We start from the raw sequence: 27503 nt of genomic DNA on the forward strand, positions 1-27503 counted from the left end.
AATTCAATGAAGATGGACGCAGCAAAGATGAACGCAGACGAGCTGAACCGTGGCCGTTACACCGAAAATGCTTTGAAGTACTTGAAGACAAGCCGGATGCTTATAGACAAGCGCTCACTGATACTGAAGACGATCTGAGCAACGATGAAAGCGGCATAATAAGACTGTATAATATCCCTAATCTACAACTGAGCGAAGATGATGACGAGGAAGAATGTATTGGAGGCATCGAGATCTGCGAGAATACTTTTGTTTCTTATGGGGTGAGTTTCCATAAACATCAAAGTTTGTCGTTTTGTGTTCATTCTACGAACACGTACACGTTATCTCATGTTTAGTCCATGTTTAGACCTTCCCATATCTACCTATTGTTATTAGCTAGCTCATCGGTTATCACAGAATCCTGTTAAAAAAGTCCTAATGCTACACAATGAAATCAATTCACCAAGTTTTATGTAGAAAACCAGCAAATAACAAATAAAATTAGCATCAATATGTACTTTTTGTTTACATAAACATTAAAATAATAACATTAAAAATGATGGCCACATTTGAAAGATTAAAGATTTTTTATAAAAAGATAAAACTCACATATTTCAGCCTCTAAATCATTTTCATAAAAGTAAAAAAAGATAAATTACTGACATTTACAATGCACATTCTCCTTTATTATTAATATTATGCGGTCCGATTTTTCCCGTTGTGTCTATCGTTGCTATGCAGGGGGTATGGCTTATCTAAATGAGATGTAAATGAGCCCCATTGTCACTCGCAGCAGTGAGAACTGCAAATCTTCAGAGGCTATTTCTGCTGTTTCAGCTTTTTTGAGTGCCTACCTTCAAATGGCCACAGCTTCTCCAAATATTATCAGATTTCCATGTGTTACACATCGTTGGAAAGCTTGGAGACTACACTTTCAGAATTTGTGAATAACTTAAAATGCCCCAGAACCGACTTGTGTCCGTACTTTCCGTGATTGGTCACATCTGTTTCTTCTCTTTGCTGCTCGCAATTGTTATCGCTCCCTTCCATTTTGCAGCCTGCGCCCTCAAATCAAAACACTGCTGACTCCTTGTGTCTCCTTCCGCTTTGTGGATGACGTAAACGAGTTGTCACATTAAAAAAATCATTGCAGAAGAACCTGACGTGAGCTTTAAAATAAATTAAAAAAGGCTTTGAGGCAGAGGAATTTGCCTCGATAATTTTCTGTAATCGAGTTACTCGAGAAATAGTTTCAGCCCTATACATGACGTCACCAAAGTGTGGACTCTGAGGAAGTCCACAAGTCTGGAGTGTGCCATTTGGGAAAGGGCCTATGACATCTCTTCTGGGGTGCATTTCCCGTACAATGACGTAACTCGCTGATTAACCACCATAGTACGATGCATCGTTATGGAAACGAACTAGCTAGTCACAACTTTTTCCCGAAACCATGGTACCTGTGTCGCAGATCCATCGTTCAAACTATATTGGTTTGAGCCGTTGTTATTCTTCTTCTTCGATCTAATGACTGACTGGAGCCATGAGCGCATACCGCCCCCTACAGCAATTTGGTTTTATTTTCTCTTTTTTTTTTTTTTGACTCGAATTACGCTTTTGAAAGGACGTTACATGGGAGTCGAGAAATAACGAATCATTCATTTGTTTTTCAATACATTATATACACACACAGAGTTAAAAATGTGCTCTTTACTGATACCAATGTCAATAATTTCAAAATTTCATATAAATACTATTTCTTATTTAATATAGATAGGCTACTTAACCACAATTTAAAATGAAAAAAGTTGGGTTTTGAAAACTGTGAAACCTATTTAAATCTCCTTGCCACTAAGCCATGTGTTAATCAAAATGCCACGAAAACCCCAATTTTCAAAGCATGAAATTGCAGTTCTTTTGGAGGAGGTGGAAAATAATAAATTCCAGTTATTTTCAAAGCTGAAAAAAATATTGCATTACAAATACTGACAAAAATAAAATCTGGAAAGGGCCTGATGTTAGAGGACCAGACTGGAGAGGGCCTGATGTTAGAGGCCAGTTTTGGTCCTGTTGCAATGAAAGGATCCTTGGAGGTATAGATACATGTGCATCAACCAGGCCTTTGCCTTCAAAGTTCAGGCCTCCAACATCAGGTCCTCTCCACCCTGGGCCTCCAACATCAGACCCTCTCCAGTCTGGTCCTCTAGCATTAGGCTTCACATCTTCAGAGGGCAATAAGAAGAAACAACGCTTTAAATTCAGTTGTTAGATACACTGCATTATTATGCTGTTGGAAATGTATGGAGGTGGTGGGTGATGGCCTGTTGGGTTGGTGATGGAAGCACACATGGCACCTTTGTGTGGGACACTTCTGCAGTTTGCAAGTGGCTGAAGATGGTGCATGACTTTGGTGATAGCCGGGTGCTGGGAGACAGCTGGGAGACAGGAGATTGTTATATGAGATTATGTCTTTTGGAATGTTTTTACAAAGATAACTCGCTTGTCAAACTTACCGTTTCTTCGCACAAACGAAACGATGGCTGCGTTCCAATCAGCATGATTAATGCTTTCAGAGGGCACTTCGGAGGGAGAATAATCGCGAGGGCCACGCTGCTATATAGTTTCAAAATGAATTTGTAATAACAATAAAGAAGGCAAATTAGGTAATACATTTAAACCACAACTTTAAGTCTTTTAATTCACTCAAAGTGGATGGTGAAATCTTCTAGAGGAATAGGTCATAGGGTTGATAACTCTGAATAGAACACAGCCCAGGTGAGGCGCAATCAATGACGTCGACACAGCAAACTAATGACAAACTATGCCTCTAACCACAGGTGGAGAGCTGTCGCTCCAACGACACAAGTTTGTGATGCCGTTTTTCGATTGTTAGTTTGAACTGTGATTTCGGGAAACACCGGATCGTTGAACTACGTTGGTAATGACGGAACTTGCGACCATAGTTGGCTAACGATGCTTTTGGGAAACGCACCCCAGGTCGATTCTATTTGATTCATTTGAATTTTGTCACACAATCAGCTGAGCCACAGAACACCAGCTATCACTAGTTGGCCAGAGACGTGCACAGTCCAATGTGTGTGCATTCATGAATGCTTGGTGTCCGGTATTCTTTTTCTTTTTTTTTTCTCCTTCTTTTTTTTTGGTTCGGCTTTTCTCAAATAAAAGTTCTGTTAAAAAATAATTAAATAAAGATAAAAATAAATGTTTGGATTTATGATATATTTATTTCTGTACAAGTGAAGGAAAATTATAATAAGCAGCCACTGTATACAGAAAAAAAAGGCAATTGGTCCTAACAAACATTCTTAAGATAATTAAATGGAAGTGCAGCAAGCTTATTTATTGCTTCTCAAAAAGTTTCTAAGCATTATTGAAACCAGCAATATTAATTTAGATAGTTCATCATAAAAATCCAGATTATACAGAATAAATGCAGAATGGATACATATTCATCACCTAACCTTTGCTGCGACTATAATTAATCTATGACTGGAGAACTTGACTAACAAGTTTTGTTGTCAGTGTTTGGGAGCTCAGAGAATGGCTGCAGTGCATCTCGCAGTGTATCCAGAATCTTCTGAAGCTCCTCTGTCGTCTCCTTTATTTTTGTCACAAATTTCATGGTCTCAGACTTCAGATCTTCAGCCTGTTTGTTGACCAGGTTTGTGTCACTGTTATTTGACGTCTGGTTGGTCGACCCAGTGCCTTGGTTGCTGGTAGATTTTGATTTTCCTTTACACTCTCTTAAAGCGTGATCTTGGCGAATCTTGTGAATTTCTCTGGAGTCGAGAAAAACAAAGAAGACGTCAACAGCTACAAAAAGTGCAGTCAAAACTCCAGTAGCTGTTTCAGCCACACGAACAGCTCTCGCAGCCTGAGCTGCAACCTTCCCAACATTTACGACTTCAATTAAACGGAGAAGCTCCGGAATTCCTCCCAGTCCTCGTCCAAGTCGAGCTCCAGCATTTGCCCCAGGTTGTGCATTGATAGACGACTGATCACTTGTGGAAAACTGTCTTTCTAAAGTTTCCACAGCTATTTGGATGTTTTTTATGCAGCAAACTGTGGAGGTGATTTTTTCTTGGAACTCTTTTATGAGCATTTTGATCTTTTCCGGTTTGTTTTATGGTTAACCATGTTTGTTATGTTGCTGGCACCAGCTGTTACTCCTCCAGCTACTGCCGTACCGATTCCCACCCCTGTTACTATCAGAGATGCTCCGAGTGTGAACGGAGCGAGAATAAGTCCAACTACAGATGCGATTCCTCCAGCCAGTCCTACAACACCTCCTGTGAGACTGCCTACAGTTGTGTTGAAATGGACTCTTTCCAAACCATCAGCCAGGGCTCTCAGTTCCTCTAGCGTCCCATAAAGTGTCTGAATAGTTTGCATGTTCTGAAAAAAAGGCAAATTTCATCAAATCAAATTTTTGCATGTTCAGTGTTTTTTCCCCATGTTGTGTCAATGTGTACTTTTTAAAGCAAATTCTATGAACAATTAATATTTTAATAAGGTAACTCACCTTTTCACAAAGATATTTAATGATGAAAGGTCTGGTCAAGATCTTGCTGACAGACGGGCGTTTCGCCGGATTGGGCTGAAGTGTGTCTGCTACCAGCTGACAAAGATCCTCAGATAAGGTCTTCGGATGAGCTTTATGGGAGGATCTGAGTATCTTCTTAACATTCTCAACTGTGAGTACTGCAGGAAACTAAATGGGGATAAAAATTGAGAATCAGTTGTCAAAATCTTTGTATTCCCAAAAGTTGTATTCCCACTGAGACAAAACAATTAAGCAAATACATTTGTAAAGCAGTGCAAACAGAGATAGAGCAAGAGCAGCCAGGGCTAAATGTATTTATTTATCTATCTGTATTGTGCAAACAAAGCACTCGCATCGCTTTATAAAAACTGAGGTCAAACCACTTGAGTCACATGGAGTCTGGACCTTGACTGTGTAAGTTACACTGGATCTCTATAGAGGGAAGGAAATCACTCAGATTTCATAAAAAAATATCTGAGTTCTGAAGGTGAATGAAGGTACAGGTGTGGAATGACAGGAGGGTATGACAGATGTTTCATTTTGGGTGACTTAACCCTTTAACTGGTTAACTAATTAACTGATATTTTTGTCTTGAGATTGCATTTATATTTCTTAATACATTATATTAAATTCCCTGCAATAAATTTGAATATCATTGTTTTAACCTTTTGAAACTCTTTCAATCTGATGAAAGGAAAATCTCACCACACATTTCAGCGTGCACAACTCATAGATGACACATCCCAGCCTCCATATTTCACTGTGAAAGTTATTAACATCATAGTATTAGTATTCAGTTTGAAACATACAGTATGATGTATAACCAGTCATCATTACACTTTGAAGATGTTTTTTTTTTTTTTTACGTTTTTTCCTCATAAGGTTTGTCATTCAAAATCTCAGGTGCAATATATGAAGAAGGTCCATCTTCAGCTGTTCGTCCTTTAGTGGATCTGATAGAAACAGGGAAAATATGGTAAGGAATACAGATCATAAAGCACACATGTACGGTATATGTATTTTTTGTATAATGCATAGAAGAGTTCCTGACAAGTTATGTTTTGAATGAAACAATACCGTTGATGGACCACTCCAAACTCTCCAAGACGGATGGTTCCAAATGTAGTGAAGAATATACTCTGTCATAAGAAAACAGATATATGTTGTTATAAGTCTGGAGATGGTGATATTGAGTGAAAGTATTTTCTGTTTCATTCTCAGGAATTTTGCATTTCCAGTACACTGATAAACTTTTGCAGCTTTAAACTGCAGAATTTTTATAGTCTCAAATGTTACTGACGTTATGTTTACATGAGAGCGATGTACTAAAAAACAGAAAACAAAATTGTCAAAATGATTCCCATTCACACAGATCTGTGAAAACAAAAATGCTGTATTCTGCTGCCAGGCCAGTAGTTGGCGACATCACTTAGTCAAGAAACACCTCGCGAAAATGTAATAGGCATGAGCATGAGATAATTCACATTTTTATTGCTTACATGGAGACTGTTGAGGCATCGCTTTCAAAAGCTTTAAATGCTGCTGTTGTGTAAATGAACGACCAAAACACATTATAGGTTTTCTGGTTTTGGTTGAAAATGCTGATGTGTAAACAGCCCCTTTGTGTTCATGAATTGTTGTATTTATGATTCCATTGGATTATTTTACATCCTAATTTCTTCTGGATTTATAAACCACTCCATGCTGCTGCTTATATTCATTATTTACAATTCACACATAATAATAAATGTGTAAAGCCAAGTTAGATGCATTTTTAGAGCACTTTAGGTGAATTATCGGCTTAAGTGCTCCCTTGTTCCCATTTAGATTATGTGTATGAAGTGAATTAAATCTTTACCTCGGGTCGCAGGTTTTTATGCAGGATCTGTTGATCATGCAGATACTTTAAAGCCATGCAGATCTTCACAATCCAGTCCAGAATCTGTAATTCAGTACAATGTGAATTTACTAATTTTATTTCATAAAAAATGCAATATTTACTATTGATGGAAAGAGGTTAAAATGATTTGGAATGGCACACACCTGTCTATAAGAGGTCTAACAGCTGAAAGTGCATACCAGAGCAAAAACGAAACTGTGACCAACATATGGGGTATGACTACTTTCACAAGGCACTGTTTTGTCACGCTGTCTAGTCTCTGTTTCCCTGGGTGTCCACTACTGGGCTCACTTCCCCTTAGGCACTTCACCGTAGGCACTAGAATTCCTCTAGTCTTGTCCTGTCTTCACCATAATTGCACTAACAGTAACTCCTGTTAATTGCACCAGGTGCAGTCACTTTATTGTCATTAGCCTCCCTATAAATACTAGTCTTTTCCTGTTGTTTGTATGGAGTCCTTACCCTTCATGTATCCATCATTCTCGTTCCCTGATATTCTTCCCAGTCTGCTCGTCCTCCGAGTCCTCTTGTTTTTTCTGAGTTCCCTTTCCTGTTCCTTTCCTTTGTTTGTTTATTTTGGACTGTCTTTTTGTTTTTGACCTTGGCTGTGTTTGACAATGATTTGGATTACCCTTTATTGAATAAATACCTGCAATTGGATCTCTCTATCTTCCTGTGTCTCTCTGGGTGCACGATCGTCACAGAAGGACTCCATCCAACAGATCCAGCGGTATGTCCTTTCATGTCTCCTCCCCAGCCAGTATGGTGGAGCGGAGGGCTAAATACTTTAAGTTAATCACCTTCCGCCAAGAGGGCAATGATGTTGGTGCCATGGCACTGGTGTTCTGGTCCCAGGTCGAGGGCATGGGATGTAATGATGCGGCCCTTAAGGACTATTTTAATACTGGGCTGGATGACCCGGTTCCTCAGAAGGAACTGGCTCAATTGGACACATTCGGACACATTCACATCCCACCAGCCACTCCTGTCTCTTCTGGTGGGATGGCCACCAGCCCAGCGCCTCTGCACAAGAAGTCTACCAGCCCAGCGCCATGGTGCAAGATGGCTGCCAGCCCAGCGCCACTGCACAAAAAGTCTGTCAGCCCAGCGTCACAGCACAAGGTGGTCGTCAGTCCAGCGCCACTGCCCAAGATGGCCGCCAGCCCAGCGTCACAACACAAGGTGGTCATCAGTCCAGCGCCACTGCCCAAGATGGCCGCCAGCCCAGCGTCATAGCACAAGGTGGTCGTCAGTCCAGTGCCACTGCCCAAGATGGCCGCCAGCCCAGCGTCACAGCACAAGGTGGATGTAGGCTCAGCGCCACGATGCAAGATGGCCACCGGCTCAGCGCCACTGTCCAAGATGGCCACCGGCCCAGCGACACTGACCAAGTCAGTGTCAGGTTCTGGTTGACCCTCCAGAGTCGAGTCAGGTTCTGGTTGACCCTCCAGAGTCGAGTCAGGTGCTCGTGGACCCTCCAGAGTCGAGTCAGGTGCTCGTGGACCCTCCAGAGTCGAGTCAGGTGCTCGTGGACCCTCCAGAGTCGAGTCAGGTGCTCTTGGACCCTCCAGAGTCAGGGTTAGTCACCGTCGACCTTCTAGAGTCAGGGCTAATCACCGTCGACCTTCCAGAGTCGGGGCTAGTCACCATCGACGTCGAGTCAGGTGCCAGTTGACCCTCCAGAGTCGAGTCAGGTGCCAGTTGACCCTCCAGAGTCGAGTCAGGTTCTGGTTGACCCTCCAGAGTCGAGTCAGGTGCTCGTGGACCCTCCAGAGTCGAGTCAGGTGCTCGTGGACCCTCCAGAGTCGAGTCAGGTGCTCGTGGACACTCCAGAGTCGAGTCAGGTGCTCGTGGACCCTCCAGAGTCAGGGTTAGTCACCGGCGACATTCCAGAGTCAGGGCTAATCACCGTCGACCTTCCAGAGTCAAGTCAGGTCACTGGTGATCTTCAAGGACAGAGTCAAGTCATCGGTGATCTTCAAGAACAGAGTCAAGTCACCGGAATTCTTCATGGGAGAATTCAAGTCACCAGTGATCTTAATGAACAAAGGCAAGTCACCATTGATCTTCATGAACAAGGCAAGTCACCATTGATCTTCATGAGCAGAGTCAAATCAGCATTGATATTCTGGAATCCAGGATAAACACCATGGGATTACCAGAGTCTCGTCACTTCTCTGTGGAACTGCCAGAGCCTCTCCACGTCTCTGCTGAACTGCCGGAGCCGTTCCACGTTTCTGCTGAACTATCAGAGCCTCTCCACGTCTCTGATGAACTACCAGAACCATTCCACGTCTCTGCTTAACTACCAGAGTCTCGGCACGTCTCAGTCGAACTCTCTGAGCACGCAACTGATCCTGTCGTGGCCACGGAGGCTACCCTTAACATGTTCATGTTCTATGTTTCAGACTTGCCCAACCAGACTTGTCCTCCTGTTTGTCCGGCCGCATTTATGTGGTGGTCTTCCGCACAGCCCTGGGGGTCTTCTGTCCCGACCACACGGTTGTGGTGGTCTTATGCTCCGCCCTGGGGGTCTCCGGTCTCGACCACAGTTGTGGTGGTCTTCTGCTCCGCCCTGTGGGGCGTCCGTCTCTACCACACGGTTGTGGTGGTCTTCTGCTCCGCCCTTGGGACCTTCTGCCTCGACCACAAGGATGTGGTGGTCTTCTGCTCCGCCCTGGTGGGCGTCACGCTATGTCCTTCTTGAACTTGTGTTTTTGTGTTTATTTTTTTTTCTTCTTCTTCTGTCTGTTTTCCTCCTAAGGACCTGGCCCTCCGTCCCTCCCCCTGATCCTCCGCCGGTCCACCTCCCTCCTGGGTTTCTTGTCTGTGTCTTTCATTCTGTTTCCCTCTAAGGACCTGGTCTTGTCCTGTCTTCACAGTAATTGCACTCCTGTTAATTGCACCAGGTGCAGTCACTTTATTGCCATTAGCCTCCCTATAAATACTAGTCTTTTCCTGTTGTTTGTATGGAGTCCTTACCCTTCATGTATCCAGCATTCCCGTTCCCCGAGATTCTTCCCAGTCTGCTCATCCTCCGAGTCCTCTTGTTTTTTCTGAGTTCCCTTTCCTGTTCCTTTCCTTTGTTTGTTTATTTTGGACTGTCTTTTTGTTTTTGACCTTGGCTGTGTTTGACAACGATTTAGATTACCCTTTTATTGAATAAATACCTGCAATTGGATCTCTCTATCTCCCTGTGTCTCTCTGGGTACACGATCGTCACATGTTTATTATGAGAAACACCATTGTTTTAAATGTGGGATGCTGCTTGCTCAGGTGTTTTCTTTGACATACATCTCAAGATAAACTTATGCATGCCATTATATAGGGTTGTGTTGCTATAAAAGATCCTATAGATCACAGTATCTCAATCCTGCTCTTGAGTGTCACAGAGATTTGCTCCAGCCTGCTCCAACATACCTGTCTGTCAGATTCTAGTAAACCTAATGACCTAGATTAGCTGCTTCAGGTGTTTCAATAGGGTTGAAGTCAGACAATGCTGCTCCATTTTAATAAATCATGCTAACGTATGGATGGATCTCTGCTCCTGGAGATCCAACATTTTTCTCCAAAACTAATCAAGTACACTTGCTTGTATTTTTAAGTAATTCTGAAGAATATAATGCCTGTGCTATTGAGTTAAGCCTCACCATTAATCCACTACCATACCTCATTTTCAGAAAACATAACATTTTCCTCCTTTTTGTTTTTGATTTTCTGAGCGAGATCTCCACCTTCACAGTGCTCCAGTACAAGATACAGACAGTCAGAAACTGAAAAAGATTCAATACACTTTAAAATTATTTAAAAACACACTGACATTTAATAATTCATTTAGCTCTGAATGCAGCTATTTTAGATGAACAGAACTAATTTAGAATTTTCTCTCAACCTTTGATACATTCCTTGTGCTGGATGATGTGTGGGTGATTGAGTTTTGGGAGAAACTTTGATTCGTCCTAAAAACAGAGAGAACTCATAGAGTTACATTTATTTATAGCACTTAATTCAATACATATTGTTTCAAAGAAGCTTTACAGTAATAAAAAGGAAAATAACAGTTACTGGTTAATGTTGTTTAAAGGCATAGTTCACCACAAAATGAAAAGCATCCCATTTACTCACTCTCAAGCCATTTAGGTATCTTTTTTTAAGACACACACAATCTGAGTTACATTAAAACATGTCCTGGCTCTTCTAAGCTTTATAATGCGAGTGAATGGGGCACTGTATTTTGAACCCCAAAAAAGTGCATCCATCCATCATAAAAGTACCAACACAGCTTTAGGGGGTTAATATAGGTCTTCTGAAGCAATGCGATGGGTGCATTGTAATAAAATTGTATTAACATAATGGTAACACTTTAGATTACAGCCAGTAATGTAACGTGTAGTTAAACAGAATTTACAGCGATTCTACTTGTGACTATGGAGTATCTCAACAGTATCTACTCATAGGTATAAGGGTTTAATATGCAATGTTTGGGGGATAAGCGGGTAATGACTTGGAAAATTAAAAGTATTTATACTGTAAATGATTTACAAGTAAGGTGTAACTATTCTAAGATACTACACGTAACATGAGGTAACAAGGGTTGACTTTCAATTACAGCCCGCTGATGTTACACTTACATTTAATCATTTAGCAGACGCTTTTATCCAAAGCAACTTACAAATGATACTTACACAGTAACTACACGTAACAAGGGTGTAGGTTTGCATAGTAGTAAAGAAAAGTGTTGTAGTACATTTTATTCTTCTTGTCTCAAACCACATACGGAAGCTCAAGTGCACCCACAGCACTACTCTAGGAACAGGAGGTACTCTATAGTTACAAACAGGTACACTGTATATTTAGTTTAATTAAGCGGTACATTGGCTGTAATCTAAAGCGTTACCAACATAATATGTAATAACATTAATTAATTGCATGCAGGTATTATTATTATTTTATTTTTTTTAAATATAAGTACAATGTAAAAACGTATACACAATAAGTGTATTGTATCAAATGATGAATTTAAATGTAAGTTCACAGTAGTTAAGGCCACCTATTATAAAGTTGGGCCAAAGTCAAGTACACCTAGGATGGCTTGAGGGTTAATAAATCATGGGGTACTTTTATTTTGGGGTGAGCTATCCCCTTAAGTATTAATATCTCTACGGGGACTATAGGAACTTATCTTTTAATCCTCATTAAACTCTCAGTTCTCATAATAATTAAACCTTCTAACTTACCTGGTTAGTGCTCAACTTTTTAACGACAAACTGATCACCAGCTTCATTTTTCACCAGGATCTTATTCTCCTCTTCCTTCACCAGAGTGTAGCCATGTTCTTTTAGAGCTGACTGACTGTTGCCCATTGCTGAAGATATCTGCAAAGCATCATGTTTAAGAAGGGAATGTACAGCAATCGATTTAAATATCATTGGTGAGAGTAGTGCTTACCTTTAATTTCTGAAAGAACTTATATTTTGAGACCGTAAAATTATTTCTATGATTTGATATTGCAACTGGTTTTCTTTTGACCTATAAGCTAAGATAATTAATGTTTTTCAGATAATAACTATTTGGAGCTTCTGTTAATTAAATTAAACTCTTTTGTTGTGTTAACAGAATTTTTATTTTATTTTATTTTTTATTTTCATTGAACTCAAAATTTAAAGGCAACCAGATTACTTACTTTTTAAGTTAAATCATAAATAATTTTGCACAGTCTACTTGACAATCAATTTGTAATCAGATGTTTTTATTTTTTTATTCTTTTTTATTAATCTGATTTAATAAAGCCATCTGAATAGCTATTTTTGGACTGATTTTTCTTACCTGAAAAATGTAAACTGGGAGCAAAACCCTGTGTGTTCCTGTCTTTAGAAATGGTTATTATCTTCAATAAAGTTTCCTCCTTTGTTTAAGGCTTCGATGAGAAGAACTGTATTTTTTCATGGTGCAGAATGTCTTTAAATGCAGTAGTTCAGTTTCACTTTGACGGATATTTGGGAGGGGCGAAAACATTATGGTTTATGGTTTTCAAACAAATCACGTGTTGTATAACAGCATGCTTTTTAAAACTAATTTAGTATAAAATATCTGTTAAATAAAATAATAATTGATTAAATGCCATCAATGTTTTACTAAAAACACCTCTCTGTCAAAAGGTATTTAAAAACCTGTTCTTTTAAGAGTCACATTAAGCACATTTAGATTTTTTTCTTTTTTAATTCCGTTATCAACAAAACTAATTATTTGTTTCAACCAAATTAAAAAGGTAAGTGAGTAACAATGTAAACACTGTTTTCATCTGTCCAGCTGGATCTCTGCATGTAAATAATAAACGAAGCAGTAATTTTATTTAGAATGATTCTCCCTCAGCAAACATCCACAAGTTAACAATGTAATCAAGAATACTCACGGTCCACCAGGGGCAGACTGGCCATCTGGACGTTCTGGAGAAATCCATCCAACAATAAAGGGATGTGACACCTGGCAAGTGGGGACACTAATGCCATCTATTTTTGCTAATAAGAAACCAAAACTGCTGTATACGGCCCGCAATGTCTTTAGTATGGACCCCTGGATCAATTTAGACTCGGATGATCAATTTTAAATTATTTGAAATATAAGTCACGTAATGTTACGAGCCCCTGCTCTTTCTCTTTCGTTTTCCTTTCCTGAGTGCAGCTGCTAATTGGATGTTGGCGGAGACCATAACAAACACCTGAAGCTTCTATCTATTTAAGAGCTGTTGGCACTTCAGTGGTGGCTTGCCCTGGGAACTCTGTTTTGTGTTTGCGTTTAGTCTTGTTTCACATTCTCTTTTGTGTAAGGATGGTGATTGCCTGTTAAGTTACCACAGAGTACATAGAAAGCATGGTTAATTGAGCGGACTAGGAAAACTTTAGCTGTGTTTGATTTCTTCCTCGGGAGATAGGAAGTTTTCTTGACTCTTGGGTTAGTGGTAGTTGAAATTAATTAACTCACCAGTTCTTATTTAGGATTCGTTTGTTATACAGTTTTTGCTGTTTTTCTATTTTTTCTATTAATTTTACCTGTATAATAAAACTTAAACTTTTTGCGCTGGCCACTGTGGTGTTTGTTGCCTGTCAGAATGGGTTTCTTATGTTGGTCGTAACATAAATTGGGGGCTCGTCCAGGATATGAATCACCTTTTGTTTGAAGAGCTACTTTTTTGTAGTATCTTTTGTTACTTAATGCTTTTGTGTGGACTGCTATAGTTTTCTAGAATGCTTTGTCATTTTATATTTATGCAATACTACTTTTGTGTTTTGTAGATTGCTTTAAGAGATTGAGGTAATTCTACTTGTGTCATGTAGCTTGCTTTGTGTTGTTGCATTGCTACTTCTGCTTGTTTGTAGCATGCTTTTGTTTATTGCATTTCTACTTCGTTTTTGTACCGTAGCTTGATTTGTATTTGATGCATGGCTACTTTGGGCATGTCCTTTGGCTGCATTTAGTAGTTTGAAAGGTGGGTTTTGACTATTTTTTGCTGTTCTTTTTGTGCAAACTAGTTGAGTGGCCATGAGCTGGAGGTGTTTCAGGGGGTAAAGTGTATGGTCCCACTTTATATTAGGTGGCCTTAACTACTATGTACTTATATAAAAAAAAATAAGTTCAATGTACTTATTGTGTTCATATTGTATTGTAAAACACTTTTGCTGCTATTGAGGTGGGATAGGGGTAAGGTTATGGAGAGGGTTGGAGGTATGGGTAAGTTTAAGGGTGGGTTAAGGTGTAAAGTATGGGTCAACAGTGTAATTATAAATGTAATTACAGAAAATAAATACAGATGTTATTACATGTAGTTTTTTTTTATGTAAGTACAATGTAAAAACATGTATGTACACAATAAGTACATTGTACTAAATTATTAATTAAAATGTTAGTACATAGTAGTTAAGGCCACTTAATATAAAGTGGGTCCAAGTGTATTTGCTTATTTGTATTTTACTGTAGTTCTTCCTCTTTTGGAGCCTCTTTAAGGAAGTTTTTTGATGGAGGATTTTGATTTGGAGAAGTTTTTTGCAGTCTCCGTCATAAGTACAGTAATAGATGTTGGAAAGCAGAACTTAAGAAAATTGCTAATTCTGATAAAACCGTATTTGTTGTTGTGTTAAGGAAACCATGAGACAAAGTTGATCTAGATTGGATCAAAAGGAATCTTCAGGTGATGCTGCTTCAAAATGGTTTTGCAGACTAGTCAGTTTGATATGCATAAAGACTCCTTTGTTGAAGTCTCAACGTGAAGGAACTTTAACTCAAAGAACTGCAGGTTAAAGGCCCAATGACATGGATTATTTCCTTTATTTTATGTTTCCTGAGGTGTACTTATACAGTATTGTTATTTAAAATTAAAAAATAAAAAGCATTTTTATATCCTGATATTAGCCCTCTGGCTTGAATGCTCTGTTTGAAGGGGCGTGTCTGCTGTGAGACGCCGAGTAAACGCCAACTGTTGTGATTGGCTGACATCTCTGCATTCGAAATGCATAATACATGTTGAACCCCTCTCAAATATATATATATATTTTACTATTACAGCCATCGAGATTAACATATCGTGGAAGTGTTGATTATATAATTATTTTTTAGATTTTATTCCTATTATTCTAGGCACTCAAAGCGCTTACATAGTCAGGGGGGTATCTCCTCATCCACCACCAGTGTGCAGCATCCACCTGGACAGTGATGAAGCCAATCAGCAGATACCTTTATTGATTCAAATTATGATTTCTTTGTATAATTTAATGTTTTAATAAATTATTTTGGATTTAGCTTAGCAAGCTTTGTGGTCTTCCCTATGTCATTGCTACTGTGAGCCAGGTAGTCATGACATATGGGGGCTCGTTCCCGTATTAACACACAATTTTGGGTATCAGACTCACATGAAAAAGGCAAGACAGATTGACAAATAAAACTTTTTAATGCACCCGTATCACGCAGAATTTTCACTGGAACGCGATGTGAGTCTCCAACCAATGCCACAAAACCCTCCGTGACAAACGGTGCATAATCGGTTGTAGTAGATACAGGAAATTCAATCTCATCACATTGTACATTGCTCAAACCCTTATCAATTGACACTGTACAATGTCTTTTGTCATTGTGTCCGTATTAACACGAATATAGTGACATTCTTTATAATTACTGTTAGGACTAAAGTCACGAGCTGGAGTCTTGTGTATGAGAGAAAGATTATCAGCAAGAACAGCGACATCTGCTGCTGTTTTCATATGATGTTCGCTAATATAAGTAGCTATTCGTTCAGACAAAGTGTTCTTAAGTTGTTCTAATATCATAAAATCACTCAACCTCTTCAGCTGTAAGCCACCGATGAAAGAAGCTGGTTAATTCCCTAGCCCACTCAGCGTAGGTTTGCTTATCTGATTTTTTACATGATCGAAAACGCTGTCTATAAGCCTCGGGAATTAACTCATAAGACTTTAACATAGCTGCCTTGATACATCGATAGACCTTTTCAGAAGACGGTAAAGCCACAAATGCCTTCTGTGCATGGCCAATTAACGTGGTTTATAATAATACAATTTTATCCTCATCACTCCAATTTTGCCGAGTAGCAATATTCTCAAATAATGAGAAAAACACATCTGGATCATGCTCTTTAAACTTAGGCAGAAACTTGATCATACCGGCCAGGCCAGACTGCTGCGACTTGCCAAGTTTGCCCTCAGCTACTAATTGCAGCCTAGTACGCTCAATCTCACGTTCCTGCTCTAAATTTTTCAGCCTTTTCCATTCCAACACACGATCTTTATCTTTCTGTACAGCTTCTAACCTTTTACAATCTAATTCGTTATCCAGCCTTTTTTGAGCTAATTCATCATCTAATTTTTTTCTTGCAAATTCTTGTTCCAATTCCAACGTCTTTTGTTTCACTTGCAAATCATGTTGAAGTTTAAACAATTCGACTTGCTGTTCAAATGTTAATACACTGGATTTTTGCTGTGGGCTTAACATCAATCTCGGAGTCGACTCACTATCCAAAGTAAGCTCACTATCTGAACCCGATACCCCCTGACTACATCGCTTCTGCAATTTCTCGTCAGGTAACACGTTCTTATCAACCAAACACGCACAAATGAAATCAAGCAGCTCATGCTTTTTAGCTCCCCTTGGCAATGTTACATCAATTTTATAGTGCTTGACCACACCATGCAATGGTTTAATATTTAACGCCGCAAGCAAGACCACTGAAGGAGCAGCCAAAAACGCCTCAAGTGTATCCATTATTACACCAAAATTTACAAGTCATCACTCAACAATTAAACCAGGCATTGTCTACAAGTAAACACCCAGCAGCAATACATCTAACCAAACCAACGAAAACTAGGCATATATCTCAACGTCTTTCGGGTTATTACAGAATTCCCACCACCCAAATTAAATCGTATTAAGCGGAATGCAGCTCAAGTTACAGGACAACAACGGAGTTCCCCCTAAACATCTACCCCCCTACTATTCTGATCTATCTTCACACTAAGTCCAAGAACCAGGCTAATTTACTCACCAATACCGATGGAATCGTACTGTCCCGACATAAGTCAATTCAGCCTGTTCTCCACGGCGGTGCCCTCGTTCGGACTTCAGTGACCAGCAATCTAAACCCACACTGAAGCGCACTAATTGGGGATAAATCAGGCTCCATAAAATGCCATCCTGCAACATAAGTAGCCCTACAAACACACTTCCCTACTCAAACTAAACAAACAAAATATGGTTGGTCAAATTGCTCTAATCTGCACAAAAAACCAATTTCTTCCACAACCCAAAAATTATAATTTTAGCGTTCAAAATACTAAACTAACAATCAATTCATTGACTTAACACTCGATGCGGAACTCCCCAACAAACACAACGAGTGCCAGCTGATTAGATTACTACCATCAGCTGATCACCGGTACGGTTCATTCACAAAAATGTGAACCAATGATATAGCACTACCCACGCAACTATGCCTACAACATATTGCGTATTATAGTAGTCTACTTACATTTGGGATCCAAATGGCAGTAGCAATGACATAGGGAAGACCACAAAGCTTGTTAAGTTAAATCCAAAACAATTTATTAAAATATTAAATTATACAATGAAATCATAATTTTAATTAATAAATGTATTAAGTCAGTAAATGAGAAACAAAAGAAAAACTAATCAAAAGTGTAGTGCAGATCAGTTAAGTGTAAACTATGTGTAATGCAAAAAAGCAAAACGGAGTATGATGGTGCTGCCACCAGCCTGGAGGCCAGAGCAAAGCAGAGACGCGCACACACACAGCTGAATGCACTGATTACACACACACAGCTGAAACCAATCACACACTTACTATATAAAACTCACCCCGATCACTTTCAAACTGCCGAGTATTGTTTAGCCCATGGTGTCTTGTTTCCTAACTTGACTTGCCTTTGTGTTTTGTTCTTGGATTGTTTACCTGGTTTTGAATCTTATTTTTGGATTTACCCTTTGGATTACTCTGTCTAGGTATTGTTCGCTCATCAAAGAACCACTCTTGCCCTTGGATTATTCTTGTGCCTTGCCCTCTATATACCTGTTTGTCACTGTTTGACCCATGCCTGTTATGACCATGTCTTTGTTCAATAAAAGCTTGCACATGGATCCGCACGTCTCAAGTCTTGTAAGCCCTGTGACCGAATACTCGGCCTCACCAGGATCCAGAAGCTTTTCATATGGACACTGGCCAGGTATGGATATGGCAATCCTATTATTAGTCTTCAAGCAGGGCACATGATCACTCAATGACTATGTACAAGAGTACTTAGACCTCACTTATTTCTCTGATCTGCCAGATCGTATACTGATAGACTTTTTTTGTGATGGATTAAATAAACTGCTAAAGTCACGGTTAATCTTTGAAGGTCCCCGCTTATCTCTCAGTCAGTTCATGGACTATGCTTTGTTGATGGTTGGCTCAACGTTCACTGTGGGTGTCGCAGAGGCACACAACCCCACACACACTCACGTAATGGCGGCCGCCCTAGAGCACAATCACAAAATGGCGGACACAACAGCCCCCTTTCAGGTCACAACTGATCTTCATGATATAGAGCTGTAATAGGGCCTTAAAAGTTAGGTCAGACAGGACCTGAGCCTGAGAGATTTCGGCCCGAGCTGGACAAGCACATTTTGATTGACAGCTTTTTAAAAGACTGAACCAGTTTACAACCCGACATTATTCAAATGTGCGCATGCACACAGCTCTTTTGCCTTTTGTCAAGAATGAGTAATTATACATGTTTTAAAATTATTTATTCATGACTAACGTAGGCAATAAGCCACTTGGAACAAAGAAAAAAGTCCTCTGTAAATCGGTCTTTCTTAACAAATTAAATTAAGATAAATTCTAAATTAATAGAATTATGGCAATATGGAAATTAAGATAAAAGGCTCCGTCGGATTTGCTTCGCACTAGCAGCTGAAATTTAATAAAGGAATAATGCCAACATTAGGCTATATACTCTGTCTACATTATGCATTTAAGACTCAATTAACATATAGTTCTAATTTGAAAAACCTTTACTCCCCAAGATAATGTAGTGATATGATCAACCATTTTTTTTGGGAAAGTGGTACATTCCACCTGTATAAAAGGGGATGTGATTGGCATCCAGGTAGCATGTCATTTGGGGTCACGGACATGACGTCATCTTTTGTGCGCCGTGTTTATGTCCAGCAGTGTGGCTGAGGAGAGATTTTTTAGATGCGGATAAACTTCTATCTCTACAAACCTCCAACTCGTACCCCAGTGAGTGCGCGGGTCGGTGCGAGTCATTATCTGCAGGTATGTCACATGTGTATGTCTCATATAGGTGTACATGTAGGTGTTTGCTGGGGATCCTGAGGCGGTAAATTTTGCAATTAACACGTTTTTGTGTTTTTAGTGACACGGGGGGCCAGGAAGTGTTGCAGCAGGCTTTCGTGATCTATTTGAAAATACAAGTATTTGCACGCGTTTCAGTTTTGGCACCGGAGAGCTTCTGGGCGGGGCGGACTGTCCTTCATTGTGCCTGCTAATTCTTTCGACTACTCTTCTGCCATTTACCGGACGGTGAATGTTGTGGTACTGCATACTCTGATCTAATTGACCGACTTAATTGTAGCGCACGGGGGGTTACCGTGACAACTGGAACCGTTCGCGTTCCCGGCCTGAAGTGACTCGTTTCCCTCAAAAAGAAAAAATTGACTTAAACTTTGTGGGGGGGTAATTACAGACGAATCATTAAGTGTTTGACGCAACCATTGTGTTTAACTGCCGTTTCTCTGTCAGACGATTTTCTTTTGAATTGCTTCACTTAAGATTGTATTTTATTGTATTTTGTTTGTATGCATACTGTGACACGTCACAACCTGTTGTGTTGCCCACAGTCTGTGAGTACCAGTGAGTGAGGATTGCCAGTGACCTGGTGTCCTTGTTTCCGTCAGGCAGCGAGTGATAAGTGTTTCTGACAAATAATAACCTGATGTGCATATGTGACTGTGTATGAATGTGGGTATTTTGTTTCTTATTTTGTTCTGTTTCCTTTCCTTTCAGAATTGGGGTACCAGTCCTAGCCAGTGTCGTGTGTGGTGGTGGTGCGGCTGTAGGTTTGCGGTGTTCACAACGTGGGTGTTGATGCTGTGTGGTTAGAGCACGAGTGTTTGCTGTGTTCATTGGGTAAGTAACTTGAGTCCCCCAGTTCTGAAATTGGAAAAGTGTTTGTCTTTCATATTTTTATGATCCATGCCTGTCCTTTTTTTTAGTGCTTATTAAAATAATCAATTTTGTATATATAAATTAGTGATTTTGAATAAATTGTTGAATCCTTTGTACTGTGTCTGATATCTGTCTCAGCCACCACGTATCTGTGTGCTGGTGGTACATTTGTATACCGGTAGGTCCCCGGACAGTTTCCGGGGTGGCGTAGTCTATATTTCTTGCCATAGTTGGCGCTGGGTTAAATTCCCGACAACAGCATTGCCACAATAAGGCTAGGCCTACATGTTTTTGTGGAGGAAAATGATTGAATCCACTGTAGATGGCTTCAGTGAATTCCTGCGCTCACTGATGGTGCATCCAGCAATATAACCTACTGGCTCATTATTCTCTTTATAGACATGGTCAAAACTTTTCCACACCACAGACTTTGCCGTAGTTCCTGGTGCAACCAAAAGGTGATCGCCAGAGGCAAGCCTCAGGTTCATCTAGTACTCAGCATCCATTTTCGCATCTTTTTTGCGCTAATCGAAACAATTAACAAGACTGCTCATATACCTTGCAAACCGGAGCACAAGCCCACGCCAGCCCGAGCCCGTGTAAAATTATATAAATTAAGCCCGATCTTCAGCTCTACTTCATGAGTCAATTCAGGTCACCCTTGATCTTCACATATCATGTCACCGTAAATCTTCACAAATCAAGTCAAGTAACTATTGCACTTCCAGAGTCTCGTCACATCTCAGCTGATCTGCCAGAGTCAGGTCAAGTCATCACTGATCTTCATGAGCAAAGTCAAGTTACAGCTGATCTTCCAGATCCTTGTCATGTCTCAGCTGAACTTCCAAGGTCTCGTCACTTCATTGCTGATCATCCAGAGCAGGGGTCGGCAACCTTTTCTGCTTGATGTGCCTTTTTTTTCGTTAACCATTGTGCCAACACTACCCCCCCCCCCCCCCACTATTCAATGTGCACATAGACATTTTTTAATTATACAATTAAAAACAAAAGTCCTATTTGATTTTCATGCAAACAGTTTCTGAAGATTTTTTTTCATAAAATGTTCTTTCTTTTTAAAAGTATCAGACCCGATCCAGGCAAATTAAAGATTCGATCAGGACTATGGTTGAAACATGTGGTGCTGAATTCTTTAGAATGGCAACAGGATGTTGTAAATCAATTCGTAGTGCCACAAGTCAGAATAAAGATAACAAACCAACCAACTCTTTCACAGAACAGCTTTCAACATTAACACCATTAGAACAATTATTGACAATTTCAATTCAGAGAAGAGATTGTCAAATTTGGGCAGGTAATCAAGATTGATGGTCAAAGAGATGCACAGCATGTAAACCCATGAGAGTAAACAAGATCCTTGGATTGACTCCCCCCACCTAGCAGAACCAGACTAAAATTCCTAAGGTGACCTTTTAACCTCTGGTCTCCACAGAACATCCTTATGTCAAAGAAAAGCAGAGAAACTGTATTTTACAGATGAAGATGCACCAAAATGAACTCGAAAAGACTTCTAAAGGGATATCCATTGTTTATCTCCATATCATTTATGAGACCCACACATTTGACTATCATGTTTCTAATCACTTATTGTGTATGTCTTTTTAATAACTATTGGATAGCTTAAGGATGTTATAGGAGTCATGTCCAAAATGATACACTGCAAGAGTGGAAAATTCGGACCACGTGCTTGATAAGATAATATATGATTTATGATACCCCGAGCAAAGACAATATCTAATTGGTCAAGACAACATTTGAGGTGTGGCCAAAAGGCCAGTTTAAATACTCAGGACACCATAAAATTTAGATTTTAGCGTTTGCTTCTTAGCTTTTGCTATTAGTCATGCCTGCTTTTAGCTTTTGCCTCTTAGCTATGCTTTTAGTCATCACTTTTAGCATTCTTTGAGCGCTGTTCCAGCGTGCTTCATCCTTCGTCAAACTTTACTTCTGTTCTTTTACTTTAGTTTCTTCTCTTTTCCGTTGAGAGTTTCATGTTCTGAGTTAAGTTTTGTAATCCTGTGTGTCTGAGTCTGACCTCGAGTGCCCGTTCAACTTCAACCATCCCACATCTCTGCATCTTCAGCCAACGTCCAACCCAAGGGCTTACCAAGATGTCACTTCAATGAGTACTAAACTTGCAGCCAATCGGAAACCTCGGGAAACCCCCTTTCCAACGACAACAAAGGGAACCCCCTTTACACAGGCAACGCAAGTAACTACCTCCTGACTCTGATCTGAACTGATGTATCTAATATAATTTTAACCTCATTGAAGAACTCATTGTGAGGGTTAATGAAGTGATTGATGGTTGTTCATGTCTATGCAATTTCACGTATTGCTGTAAACTTGGGATTTCACATTTTCATTCTCTTAAACTCATTCTTCCCTAACTTTCGATCTTCCTGCAACTTGTGTGAATGTGTGAGTGCGTGCGTCTATGTGTTAGATTAGTTTATGTCTTGGATTTATCTAATAAAGCCTTATTCATATTGAAAAGAGAAGTATATTGTGTTTTGTGCTTACAAGCTAATGTCTTAAACTGCCGATCTTGTTACTGTGCTAATTAATAGTGTTTTCACTATACTTTTGATATTAATATCCAGCACAGATTTGATGTTAAACGGCTCGTTCAGTGAATGGCAGGGCGTCTCAGTGACCAGCCGTGAAACATTGATTCTGTTCAAATTCCCTTTAAAATCTTAAATGATTCCCTTTGAGCTAAATAGACCTGTTTCCCTTACACTTGAATAACAGATATACAGTGTGACCTTACTGAACACCACTGTATGTGTGTGTGTGTGTGACAAGGCCAAAGCATTAAAACCGTTCAGTTAATCACTGTTCTACATGAATGCGCTGTTTCAACTGATGAGCGCACCCAGAGATCTGAAATTGTGCTGTGCAAAAAGTAACATTCAGAAGCTCATAAACTTGTCAGTGATTCCATGCGACTTTAATTAATCAATAATGAATTGCTACATTAGATTCCTCAGCAACGAGGGGGTTAAAATCAATGTTTTAAATAACTAAATTCAGCTTCATTGTTTGTAGAGAGAGTCACAGACCCAGACAATTTACACATCTCTCTCTCTCTCTCTCTCTCTCTCTCTCTCTCTCTCTCTCGCTCTCTCTAAAAATGACCATATTTGAAAATAAAAATCAAGTAGTTTGCATCACTGTATATAGCTGTGGGTCATTAAACATTTATATCATAAAATGTTTAGAGTAGTTAAAAGACTTCTAGTAAAGGATTTGCAGCTTCGTCTAACCTCACTCTAAAGGGGGTCGCACCCCGGACGAGAAGCGCAGCGCCGTGTTGTGCCACATCTTTAAAATTCAAACACATTGTTTTCTATGAGTGTATGCACACCATCGGTGCCATTCAGCGTCTGGTTCCCTGCACCCAGACTACAGTTCCCATCATCCATTGCACCGATTACACATACACAGCTGAAACCAATCACACACTGTAAACTCTATTGTGAAGGTGCACAAATCGCCGTCGCTTTCTCTCTCACACACACACAGAGATCGAGAGAGATAGAGAGTGAGTGAATTGACTCGCTACATTTAAACAATATGCTTTGTTGTATTTTCCTGTCATACATATATATATATATATATATATATATATATATCTGGTGAGTAAACAAAAATATTTACTAGCCAATGGAGATTCAATTGCCAAGGTATCCATAGAGGGTTGCGACCTAACCAGTAGTCATTATTAGGGCCTGAGCACAAAAATGACACAAACTGAAATGTGTTCTTTATGGTGAGAGGAACGTTCCCCTAAATTTTTTATGAAGATAAAAGCAACTTTGTACGAACCATGGCATGCACTTTTCACGAGGTTTCGAGACTGACCTACTTTCCGTTGCAACTTTTAACAAAGAATTTCCCAGTGTACTTCAATAAAGTAATTCTGAGTCTGATTCTGATATTTAAACAGTGTTTCTAATGCTAAAGGTTTTTTTTTTTTCAGTTTAGTTTTTTTTTTCTTTTTTATTAATCTTCTACATCCATCCATGCATGCACCACTTTTATTATGCAATAAGAAGTTACTTTCTTATGTCTTTATCTTAATAGCTACATGGTTTTATTTAAAAAAGGAGCTTTACACACAACCTTATCAGAGCTAATGATAATGACCTGTATTGTTATTGGGGTGTCCCAGACTAAGGATTTTCATAGTCGAATCGGAATTTTCGAATCTTGCTGATATTCGACTGATAGTCGAATCATATGTTTGGAGGCGGGGCAAAATACATTGAGTCAAGTCATACATCCGACAGCCATACTGAACTTAAAACACAGGGAAAATGTGTAACAAATGCCTCGCAGATACAAACAGGGTAAATAATGTTTTGATTAAAACATAGTTTACACTAAATGTCAGCGAAACCCTAACAATTCACAATTTTTACAATAGTGCTTTCATTATAAAGTTAGCCTATATTACCGTAGTTATTAATGTTCTGCATTTCTGTTTTGAATGCGCGCTCTGAATATGACCAGTAGAGTGACGCATATGATAGCACTTTGACGCATTTTAATCTATGGGATTCAACTCATAATTTCATATAGAATACACTTAGTTATTTATTCAATTTAACGTTAATATTAGGACTCTATGCAAAAAGAGCCCAAATGCAAATGAACATATATGTCTGTATGCTATGAGTCTGTATGCAAACTCCTTTTGTGGACGCATTCTTCATGAAACAATGTGCAGAAACACGGCAGCTAAATTCCAAAGATTCACAGCGTTTGATTATAATGGTGTCCTCATTTTAATAGTATGGATGTGACAGTCCAGTCATAGTTATTGATATTCTGCATTGTAGTCTGATCTGCTCACGCTGTGCGCTGAAGAGATATCACCGTAGTACTACAATGAAGCGCTTGACTGAACCAAACACATTTTATATCAGGTAAATAAAATATACATGATATATATACACTGGCTGAAATGTTTTGAAAACACTTTAACCCTACCTGATCGAAAAAATCCAGTCTCTGCCTGTGTCAGTTTGAGTCTTGGCACTTGACATTTGAGCTCCCCCATCTAGTCAGAATGGCATAATCAATAACACCGGCGAATATTAGACTGTGAGATTGGTAGTCGAATCAGGCTCCTCGAATCGAAGCATCAAATCGTCGACTATTCGGGGTCACCCCTAATTGTTATACATTTATTTATTCTTGATTTGGGTGTGTACAGTGGTTTTCCATTTAAAAGGGTTGGAAATCTAGTTCAAGTAAATATTAGCACCCCATAGTCAACTTTTATCAAGTAATTTCACAACAACAAAAATGCAGCTAGTAAAAATGCTGTGTGGCTAGTAACCACTAGAAAACCACTAGCCACATTGGCTAGTGAGCAAAAAAAGTTAATGTTAATCCCTGCATGGGTAGTATGGTCATTGTGGCATACCTAATTGTAAAGTTTATTCCTGCGTTTCATTTCCTTTTTTCTGTGCAAGCTTGTGCTGCAACATCCTGTACAGTGGTATAAGCTTTGAAGCAGACACTCTCAGTTCCCGACATCTCTGTTGTTGCTAGTTTGAATGGTTGCAGTAGTGACAATGATTGCTGAATAATGTCATACTCAAGACTTGTCAGAAAGCAGTGTCATTGTTTAAATTGGAAAGTGCAGCACCAGCTGGCTCATGTTGGTCATACAAGCGTTGTAGCATGTTGAATGTGCTGTTCCATCTCGTCTCAACCTCCTGTATCAGTTTCAGAATTGGTCTGCCCATCAAGCCCTGCATCTCCACAAGCTTGTCCTTTGCTTTGCAGCTGGATCTGAACAACCACACTATCGACGTATTTCATTGTTGACTGGGGTTTGATCTAGGGCCTTTTTCAGAATCAAATTTAAATTATGAGCAAAACATTGGACATGGCGAAGGTGGAGTAGCTGGGCACTTAGGACCATGCTAGATGCATTGTCAGTCATCCTCCACGATGGTGAAGGGCTGCAGATCCTTCACCACCATGTTTAGAAGAGCCTCATCCAATTCCCTCTGTCTGCCTTTTAAAAGAGAAGATAAAATATACTTTCAGACAAATACATTGAAAAAATACAGCTTCAAATATTGCACAGCTATTAAAAGTAGCCTACTGGTTCATTATTTGGAAACCTTCATAAACAAAGTTATGTTATGTACGTTTATGCTCAGTGTGCAGAGAAAAATCTAATGGAATGTAGAACTACAACAATTAGGAAAAGCAAAATGATGTCTTCACGGGCTGTAGATTGGATACTCATATGTAGACCTATAAAATGTATATTCACACAATAGTATATTATATTGACAACATATTATATTTACATTGAAGCTGTTTTTTACATGATTGGTAGTTGTGATTGGGACATTAGGTTGTAGGGCTTAGGTTGACACAGGGCTGTGGACTTTTTAAACAGTTTCCCAAAAATGTGTTATTCTGTTTCAATTATATCAATTATACGCCTGCGCTTCTGGATCATGTTTAGATATGGCTTCTTTTTTGACCTATAGAGTTTTAGCCGGAAACTGAAAATGGCACGGTGGATTGTGTTCACCGACAATGTTTTCTGGAAGTATTCCTGAGCCCATGTTATGATTTCCTGTATGTGATGCAGTGCCGTCTAACATAATCATCTATTTGATTATGTTTATGTATTTTAGTTTATGAGATTTGTAAATTATTCCATTCCTTTTTTACTCACAATTTGTACAGTGTCCCAACTTTCTTTGGAATCGGGTTTGTATTTGTGCATAGTTCTGCTCCATTTTCATGAGTGATTTGGATGCATAAGCGAACGGTTTTCCTTTTTGCCAAAGAACCGCACACAAGTAGTTTTTGAATGCATCTACCATGCAGTTGCAGTACTTCATTTGGGTTGTAGTATGCCAGTACATGCCCCGGCTCTTTCGTGTTCATGTCCTTGATCTGTTGGAAGGCAGCACTGTGCTTTTCATCCCATGTAAATTCGTTGCCTTGTTTCAGCATCTGGGACAACGGTGTGTTTAACTCTGACAGTCTCAGGGTGAATCGGGACCGATAATTTATCATACCCTTCATGGTTTCTAGCTCTGATTTGTTTTGTGGTGGTTCCATTTCTTTTATGGCTTAATTTTCTTTTGGTCTGGTTTGATGCCGTCGTGCATCAGTCTGTGTCCGAAAGTAGCTGACTTCAGGTATGCAGATGGTGCTTTTTTTCAGGGTTCAGGCAGACGGCTCTTTCTCTCATTCTTTAAAGCATTGCACATAGGTTTTTATCGTGGCCTTCCTTTGTGTGTCCG

General features: G+C 39.5%; 1 pseudogene; it reads right to left on the reverse strand.

The window, feature by feature from the left end:
• Positions 1 to 3296: 3296 nt before the first annotated feature.
• Positions 3297 to 12077, reverse strand: LOC113080539 (uncharacterized; annotated as a pseudogene).
• Positions 12078 to 27503: the final 15426 nt, after the last annotated feature.

The sequence above is a fragment of the Carassius auratus genome, unplaced genomic scaffold, assembly GCF_003368295.1.
Source record: "Carassius auratus strain Wakin unplaced genomic scaffold, ASM336829v1 scaf_tig00031547, whole genome shotgun sequence".
Taxonomy (NCBI): domain Eukaryota; kingdom Metazoa; phylum Chordata; class Actinopteri; order Cypriniformes; family Cyprinidae; genus Carassius; species Carassius auratus.